Below are 9215 nucleotides of genomic sequence, written 5' to 3'. Positions count from 1 at the left end.
GTATTGCTTAGCGTGAGGGCCACTTCCCTCCCAATTTGAGCCCAGGGAGTTCACACATCACTTGTATATGCAGTTTTTTGTAGGAAGGGAAATGTTCAGGTAAGAGAACATCAAGTTTATTGAATGAGAAAGTAGAGAATGTTTTAACAATGTTATTATTGTCCAATTGACGTTAATGGCCCTGAATTTAAGGTCAGATTCTGCTCAATTTGCTACACAGCACCAAGATGGCTATCACTGAATATATTTCCATGACACAGATTATTCTTTATATCTACTGTTCCAAGTTATTTCTTGAATGTGTGCCTATAATCTAGGAACATTGTAGGCACATGTAAATTATTTGAGTTGGCCCCACATACTGCACATTTTAGAATCATTACCTAATCTGTTTTCAGAGCATTCTCTCTTTGCATGCAGACGTCTTTACTTAACAGCTGTTACTATTTCAAAGGGTTTCCATCAAACCAAAAATGTTATTAGGGATAGTTGACTGTGACATTTTTTTCCTAATAGGAAGAAGAGCCTAAAAAGGCTATGCATTTAGCATCTCCCTGCATTGAGCTAAATGTAGAATAGGGCAGAGTTGAACTTTAACTAAACAGCTTACCAGTAGTGTGTATACCTGGGAATGCCACCAGATGGTTTGTACTATGGTGACTGCAGTGCTTGGGGGGTGGGGGGATGTTAAGTTAAAACAAGATTAGATATTTTTAAAGGCTAGTTTGCATTTGGGGGTTGGGTCCTATATGGTTTGACTGGAGTTGTGCTAAATGAAGGCGAATTCAGTTCTTTCTTCCTGTGATCCCTGAAATTGTTACTTGTAATTGTTACTGGGAAGGGGGAGGGATTAAAAATGAAAACATTGATCCTGTGTGGAAGTGCCTCATGCAAGTGGAAAAGGGTGTTAATAAAATCTTGTGCAATTGCACATCACACAGTGCTTTTCCTTTTCACTTACCATCACTGAGTGTAGTGAAAGGATTTTGTCTGTTGGCTCCACACACACATTGGCTTGGATCCAGACAACTCCTGCTACAGAGAACTGGGTGATTTCTGCTGCTTTGTCTTCCTAGCACATGCCTCCTTCCAGGTCCCATTCTTCTATCTTCCTAAAGGTCTTTGGGGAGGAACAGGTGGGGAGGGTGCAGCAGGAACTACTTCACTGGATCCAAACCATTGAAGACCAGCCAGCACAGGATGTCCACAGCTGATTTTAAAAATTGCTCCAGGAAATCTTAAAGTGATCAACTCTGTAGATTAGTCTTGCAACAAACTGCAATGTAGATTGTTCTTCATTGTCGCTTGGAATATTCTGGAGAAGAACGCAATCATGTTGATTTCGGGAGGGCTTGATTTAGTGTAATACTTTCTCTCATACAATTGAGAGCTTGTATCGGAATGCATTCTGTTTACCACATTTGAGATTCAGATGAGTAGCCATGTTGGTCTGAGTAGCCGTGTTGGTCTGAAGTAGCACAATAAAATCAGAATCCAGTAGCACCATCGTAACAGTGGGAATGATGGCCAGTTCACAGTCTGAGGAACAGTGCTTGCACTTGAAAGCTCATGCCTTGAATAAATCTTTGTTCGTCTTAAAGGCACATTTGAGATGAAATTTACCAAACTGCAATAATGAAACAAAACATCTCAATGGCTGCAGCCCCACATGTAGCTGTCCTAGCACTAACTTTAGCAGAGCAGTTTGAATGAAATGGGCCTAGCAGTCTTGGTGCCAATGTAAGGACACACTTACTTGCCCTGGGGCTCCTTGCCAGCCAATATTATGTTTGCCCATACTTGTCACTGCTTATGTACTAAGAATAGCGATTTCTAATGTTCAATCTATTTCCCACACATTGTAGTAATCCTTACAAGAAGTGTGTAAGGTAAGAGAATAGTACTAGTAGGTTTCAGATGGGGAAATTTACCTTTTAGTTCAGTTTATTATTTATTATTAATTTATTATATTTATACACCGCCCACCCCTGAGGCTCAGGGTGGTTTACACAGAACTTAGTGAATAAGGAACAGTACAGATAACTTATGTAATAGTTGTAAACGGTAACAATACTGTGATGATAATAGAATAATATGATGGAACAGTGGAACATTAGAACAATGGTGAGAACAGTAATTTAACTACAGTATACTGATGGCCCCGTGGGTTGGACAAATTTGTGGTGGTTTTCATGGGAAGAAGGCTTGGCTAATGGAAGGTGATTTGTTCAGGTCGACTTCAACAAAATGCCTGGTGGAAGAGCTCTCTATTGCAGGCCCTGTAGAATTGTTCAAGTTCTGTTAAGGAGCTCATTACACCAGGTTGGGGTCATGATGGAGAATGCTCTTGCCCTGGTTGAGGTCAAGCGAGCTTCCTTGGAGCCAGGGATCACAACTTTAAAACATTTTCATATTATTAAGGTTTCATCAGAAAGTAATCTCCAAGTTGCTCACTGCATTGTTGATGGGGGAATCTGAGGAACTGCCCTTCAGTGGGTAATCTCCTTCTTCCATGGTCAAGGACAAGGGTCACCATCAGAGAGGATCAATCGCTTCCTTGCCAACTCCCTTGTGGAGTTCTGCAGGGGGTGGTCCTCTCCCCAACATTACTTAACATCTTGCCCAACTTGTCCAGAGTTATGGGCTTGGGTGCCACCAATACACAGATGACACCCAGTTCTATTTCCTGATAGATGGTCATCCAGGTGATCCTTTGAACTCCTTGGCCCACTGCTTGGAGGTGGTGATGGAGGAATGGCTTAAAACAAGCCACCTGAGACTAAACCCTTCAAAGACAGAGGTCCTCTGGCTGGGGAGGAAAGGACCAAACCAGGAAGTGTGCCTTCCCAGACTTCCCAGACTGAATGGAGTGCAGTTTACCATGGCAAAGACAGCCAGGAACCTGGAAGTGATTTTTGATGCCTTATTAACAATGAAGGTTCAAATCACAAAGGTAACACAGCTATCAGTGCCCTTTCTGGCCCCAGAATACCTAGCCATATAACGGTCACCTCCAGGCCTGATTACTGTAAGTCACTCTACATGGGCCTTCCCTTGGCTCTACTCAGGAAACTACAGCTGGTCCAGAACACAGCTACCTGGGTTTTCACATGGACACTGTGGAGAACCCATATAAGACCAGTCTTGCAGCAGCTGTACTGGCTCCCAGTTGAATTCTGGATTCAGTTCAAGGTTTTAGTACTTTTTTTTTTTACTGTTGAGAAACCCCTGAAACATTCTTGAGGCTTCGAGATGATGGTGTGGTGTGTGATGGTGCAGAATATGGTTGGGAAGCATAGTTGTGTACATGTTGACCTGAGGCCGCCTCCCCTTCCCACCCCCTCCAGGCCCATCATTAGCCATGCGGGGGGGGGGGGAGTTAACATGACTATATATTGTATCACCTGATAATTGTCTAACAATTTTTAAAATTTATATATAGAAAATGAATTAACTCCTCATTTGGGATACCCTTCCAGGGCCATCAAGAAACCCCAGGGCTCAGAAAACCCTGATTGAGAAAGCCTGCCTTACACCGTCCATATCTAAGGAACTGCCCTTCTGAAAACATTCCCCAGAAAGCTCTACTGTCAGCCAATGACCATGGGCTGCAGATCCCTGGCCCAAAGAAATACGTCTGGCCTCAACCACCGCCAGGGCTCCTGCCTGGTGGAATGGGCTCCCCAAAGAGATCAGAGCTCTGATGGAGCTTGCTAAGTTCCGCAGGGCCTGCAAGACAGAACTCTTCCGCCAGGCCTTTGGTTGAGGCCAGGTAGGGAACATACTAGAACAACAAAATCGAGTCTCCCCTCTTCCCCTTCCCAACCACCAACACTTAATGGTAACACTGACAAGCCAGAATAGTAGTCTACCTCTCACATGACTCCCTTTGCACTGCTTGAGACCCAGGCTGAAGTCCCACACTATGTAAACGCTCTAGATCCCGCTGCATATAGCGGAATGTCTCAGTCACTGTTGCCAACACTTGAAGTTCAAATGCACCTATAAAGAATAGAATTGTCAACAATCTGTCTGAAAGTGTAAAATGATAGTCATTGGCCACAGAGCTTCTGTACCACATCTGCAACTTGGTTCCAAACCAAACACTCCACATGTTTAATCAGTTTTAGCACTGCTTGAAATAAGTTTATATAAAGAAAAGAAAGTGGGGAGGATTAACCATATCTTCAGTATGCTTTTCAGTCTAATGTTCTGACTCAAGAAGCCTATTATGCCCAATTCCTAATACATGGATGTAGCTCCAGTCCTTGTGTCTGTTCAGTCAGATACACATTTGCAATACCCGTACTGATTAATTTATGGCTTTGTAAAGAGTACAGTAGCTCAGTATGTAATATTTTTACATTATTGTTCATATGTAACTTTTCTATGTGAATTCACAAAAATAAGCCAGGTCAAAAGGACACCACATATCGGTGACTGAAAATCCATAATAAATTACCCCCCCCCCCCCTGTTTTATATATGTGTGGTCAGTAATATACCTTGTACCACCATTTGTGATAACAACAATAAAAGAATGCCTGCCATACTGTGCCTTCCTTTTTTTCTGGGCCATTTAACTATAGCATGTGCAGTTGCTGTGAATTAGAAGAATTGCACTGTGGTGTACTAATTCACAACTGCACATGCTGTAGCTAAATGGCCCAGAAAGAAAGGTTATGGTCAGTAAAATTACAGAGATGGCTGAGATCAACAGAATCTGTGATCCCATTCTTTGTTTTTCTTGTTCTTCTTCCAGCCAGTTCTTTCTCCTTTGATTGTAAGCACTATCTGCTCTCTCTGCTGTTATGACATATTTTTGGTGAGGATGCATGCTAAAAAACTGAAGGATAATTCCAGCAAGATAGAAATGTGGATGATGAACGGAAGATCTGACCTGGGACTTAAAATACTCATTCTGGGTGGGATTGCACTGCCCTTAAGGAACAGGTCCACAGTTTGGATGTGGTCTTGGACTCAGGCATACCTGCTGGATTAGTAGGTGGCAGCTGTGTGCTTTACCAGCTTTAGCTAATTAGGTAGCTATTTCATTTCCTGGGCAGAAATGACCAGGCAACTGTGATACAAACTCTGGTTACATCTAGATTAGATTATTACTGCACTAGTAATAAGACTCATGGGGGGGAAATACAACGGGCTCTAGAAAAGGTGTGGGAAAAGATGCACAGTGAGGTGTAGTAAGGGGGTAAATGGGCCCATTGGCTTGCTCTCCCCGAGCAGCCTCTCTTCCCCCCAAACAGCCTTGAGCCTCAAGACTCCACCAAATAGCTGAATTGCTCAATTGCTCCCCCCACATAGCCCTTTATGTTATTGAGAGAGCTCTCTCCACAGACTCAGAGGAAAGTGAGAGGAAGAAAGATGCCACCAGATGACCTTGCAGATCCTTCCCAGGCTGGGTCTGGAGGGAGGCATTTAAAGCAGGGGTCCCCAACTCCCGGTCCGCGGCCTGGTACCAGCCCGCAAAGGCCATCGTACCGGGCCCCCAGCGGCCGCGCCTGCCTCCCCCCCTGCAGCGAGAGGGGGGGAAAGAGGCCGGCACGGCAGCCGGCGTGGCAGCCGGCACGGCAGCCGGCACACCAGCCGGCGCGCCAGCCAGTGCGCCAGCGACACTAACGCGCATGCACAGAACTGCCACGCATGTGTGTTAGCGCCACCTGGTGGCCAAAACGCGCATGCGCATTTATGAGCAACTGCGGCAGCCAGGCCGCTGGCTCTCCCCCACCCCTGGAGGCGGTCCCCGACCAGATGAAGGTTGGGGACCACTGATTTAAAGGGCCTGCCAAAGAACTGATTCAAATTCCCCCTCCCCAGGCACATCCTAGGACAGGTTTTTGTGGGGTGGGCTCCTCCCTTCCCCAGGCCATTTCCAGACTGCAGACTGTGATTGGCCATGAGTGGGGGATATTCCACCAATAGGAAAAAAGCAGTCCAGTTTTGTCAGTAGTTGCTGGGTGGATCCCTCAGACTGCCTTTTCTTATTGGTACCAAACATCTTCTTCTTTAAGTTGTCGCCACTACAGCTTGCGTTTTATATATATATGGAATGGAATGATGTTCCACATAAGGGCTGCCTTTGGGAAGTGTTTAGAAATCTCAGTTCAGAATGCTGTTGCGAGGATGTTGATTGGAGTGGGTTATAGGGACTATTCACACGAGTTCTAGTTTGTTTCCAGGCATGTTTCAAGGTATTGGAGTTGACTGTTAAAGCCCTATATGGTAAGGGACCAACAAAATTGAAGGTCTACAGATTCCCTACAGACAACCTTAGATATGCAGATGATACCACTCTAATGGCAGAAAGTGAAGAGGAACTAAAGAGCCTGTTGATGCGGGTGAAGGAGGAGAGTGCAAAAGTTGGCTTGAAACTCAACATCAAGAAAACAAAGATCATGGCATCCGGCCCTCTCAATTCATGGCAAATAGATGGGGAAGAAATGGAGATAGTGACAGATTTTATTTTCCTGGGCTCCAAGATCACTGCAGATGGGGACTGCAGCAAAGAAATTAAAAGACGCTTGCTCCTGGGGAGGAAAGCTATGGCAAATCTAGACAGCATCCTAAAAAGCAGAGACATCACCCTGCCAACAAAAGTGCGTTTAGTCAAGGCTATGGTATTCCCAGTTGCAATGTATGGCTGCGAAAGTTGGACCATAAGGAAGGCCGAGCGTCAAAGAATTGAGGCTTTTGAACTCTGGTGCTGGAGAAGACTCTTGCGAGTCCCTTGGACTGCAAGGCGAACAAACCGGTCAGTCCTAGAAGAGATCAACCCTGACTGCTCTTTAGAAGGCCAGATCCTGAAGATGAAACTCAAATACTTTGGCCACCTCATGAGAAGGAAGGACTCCCTAGAGAAGAGCCTAATGCTGGGAGCGATCGAGGGCAAAAGAAGAAGGGGACGACAGAGAATGAGGTGGCTGGATGGAGTCACTGAAGCAGTAGGTGCAAACTTAAATGGACTCCGGGGAATGGTAGAGGACAGGAAGGCCTGGAGGATCATTGTCCATGGGGTCGCAATGGGTCGGACACGACTTCGCACATAACAACAACAACAGATTCCCTTATGAACCTACCCAATCACTGCCATCCTCTTCAGAGACCTTGCTTTGGGTGCTCTTGTTGTCTGAGATTAGGTATTAACTCAGGATAAGGCTTTCTGGGTCATGACACTCAAGCTCTAGAACCGTCTCCCTAGAGACCCTTGTCTCTTGGAGAAGAGTTACAAGAGATAAGTGAAGTGACAAGTGGAGTGCCCCAGAGATCTGTCCTGGGGCCTGTGTTGTTCAACATATTTATAAATGATTTGGATTTGGATGAGGATTAGAGGGGGTACTTATTAAATGTGCAGATGATACTAAACTGGGAGGGGTGGCAAACACAACAGAAGACTGAATCAGAATACGGGATGATCTTGATAGGCTCGAGAAGTGGGCTCAACTGAATAAAATGAAATTCAATAGGGACAAATGTAAAGTTCTGCATTTAGGTAGGAAAAACAGTTTATACCAATATAGAATGAGGGAGACTTGTCTTGACAGTAGCATGTGCAAAAAGAATCTAGGAGCCTTAGTAGACCATACACTGAACATGAGTCAACAGTGTTGGAAGCAGTGACAGAATGGTTCGAGCAGAGTCGGCTGAAACTCAACCCCTCCAAGACGGAGGTCCTGTGGCTGGGACGTAGGGGGCAGGACCAGGAAGCGCGCTTACCCACCCTGGCAGGGATGCAACTCACCATCATGTCCCAGGCCAGGAACTTGGGTGTGACCATTGACGCCTCCCTGACTTTGGAGACGCAGGTCAAAAAAGTAGCGGGCCAGGCGTTTTTCCACCTTCGCCAGGCCTGACTACTAGCGCCCTACCTGTCCCCCGAACACTTAGCCACAGTGATCCATGCAACGGTCACCTCCAGAATAGATTTCTGTAACTCGCTCTACGCGGGCCTTCCATTGTCCTTGATCCAGAAACTTCAGCTAGTTCAAAACGCAGCTGCTAGAGTCCTCACTGGCACATCTTGGAGGGCCCACATCCAGCCAGTGCTGAGGCAGCTGCACTGGTTGCCAATTGCTGCCCGGATCCGGTTCAAGGTTCTGGTTCTAACCTTCAAGGCTTTACGCGAGTTGGGACCCACATACCTGAGGGACCGCCTATCGCCCTATGCCCCTCGCAGGGCCTTGCGCTCTGCGGGTGAAAACCTGTTGGTCGTTCCCGGCCCTAGGGAAGCACGCCTGGCCTCGACAAGGGCCAGGGCCTTTTCGGTCCTGGCCCCGACCTGGTGGAATGAGCCCCCGGGAGAGCTGCGGGCCCTGCGGGATTTTTCAACGTTCCACAGGGCCTGCAAGACGGAGCTCTTCCGCCAGGTTTATGGTTGAGGCCAGGGCTGATAATAGATCTATGCCTCCCCTGGGGACTCGGGTTCTGGACCCGAAGCAAAACATCATCAGGATCTCCTCTCCACCCGCTAGTAGTGGGAGGGAGGGGGGGGGAGTTGAGCTGCCATTGTTGCCATGCCGGCAATATTGGCAATGTTATTATTGTTTTTATGGGGTTTTAATAGGGATTTGTGATATTGTTACCCGCCACGAGCCGCAAGGGAGTGGCGGGCTATAAATCTAATAATAATAATAATAATAATAATAATAATAATAATAATAATAATAATAATAAGTGTGGCTAAAAAGGCAAATGGGATTTTGGGCCATATCAAACAGAGTATCGTGTCCAGATCATGGGAGGTGATGGTACTGCTTTACTCTGCTCTGATTTGGCCTCACTTGGAGTACTGTATTCAGTTTGGGGCACCCCAGTTGAAGAGGGATGTAGACAAACTGGAGTGTGTCCAGAGAAGGGCAACAAAGATGATGAGGGATTTGGAGACCAAGACGTATGAAGAAAGGTTGGGGTAGCTTGGTCTGTTTAGCCTGGAGAGGAGATGACTGAGAGGGGATCTGATAACCAGCTTCAAGTATTTAAAAGGGTGCCATATAGAGAATGGAGCAGAGTTGTTCTCTCTTGCCCCAGAGGGATGAACCAGAACCAATAGAATTAAATTAATTCAAAAGAAATTCTGTTTAAACATCTGGAAGAAGTTCCTGATAGTTAGAGCGGTTTCTCAGTGGAACAGGCTTCCTTGGGAGGTGGTGGGTTTGCCATCTTTGGAAATTTTTAAACAGAGGCTGGATAGCCATCTGATGG

The 9215-nt window shown here is 46.1% G+C and overlaps 1 long non-coding RNA gene across 1 annotated transcript; it reads right to left on the bottom strand.

Annotated features, from left to right (window-relative positions):
• Window positions 1-1227: 1227 nt before the first annotated feature.
• On the bottom strand, window positions 1228-7149 carry LOC143831328 (uncharacterized). The gene is made up of 3 exons (XR_013228826.1): window positions 7094-7149; window positions 3873-4002; window positions 1228-1315 (listed from the first exon to the last, which is right to left on the bottom strand). It is a non-coding gene; the product is annotated as an uncharacterized LOC143831328 (long non-coding RNA).
• Between the last annotated feature and the right edge of the window lie 2066 nt (window positions 7150-9215).

This window comes from Paroedura picta, chromosome 3, assembly GCF_049243985.1.
Source record: "Paroedura picta isolate Pp20150507F chromosome 3, Ppicta_v3.0, whole genome shotgun sequence".
Lineage (NCBI taxonomy): Eukaryota > Metazoa > Chordata > Lepidosauria > Squamata > Gekkonidae > Paroedura > Paroedura picta.
This window is presented reverse-complemented; position numbering and strand designations above follow the sequence as displayed.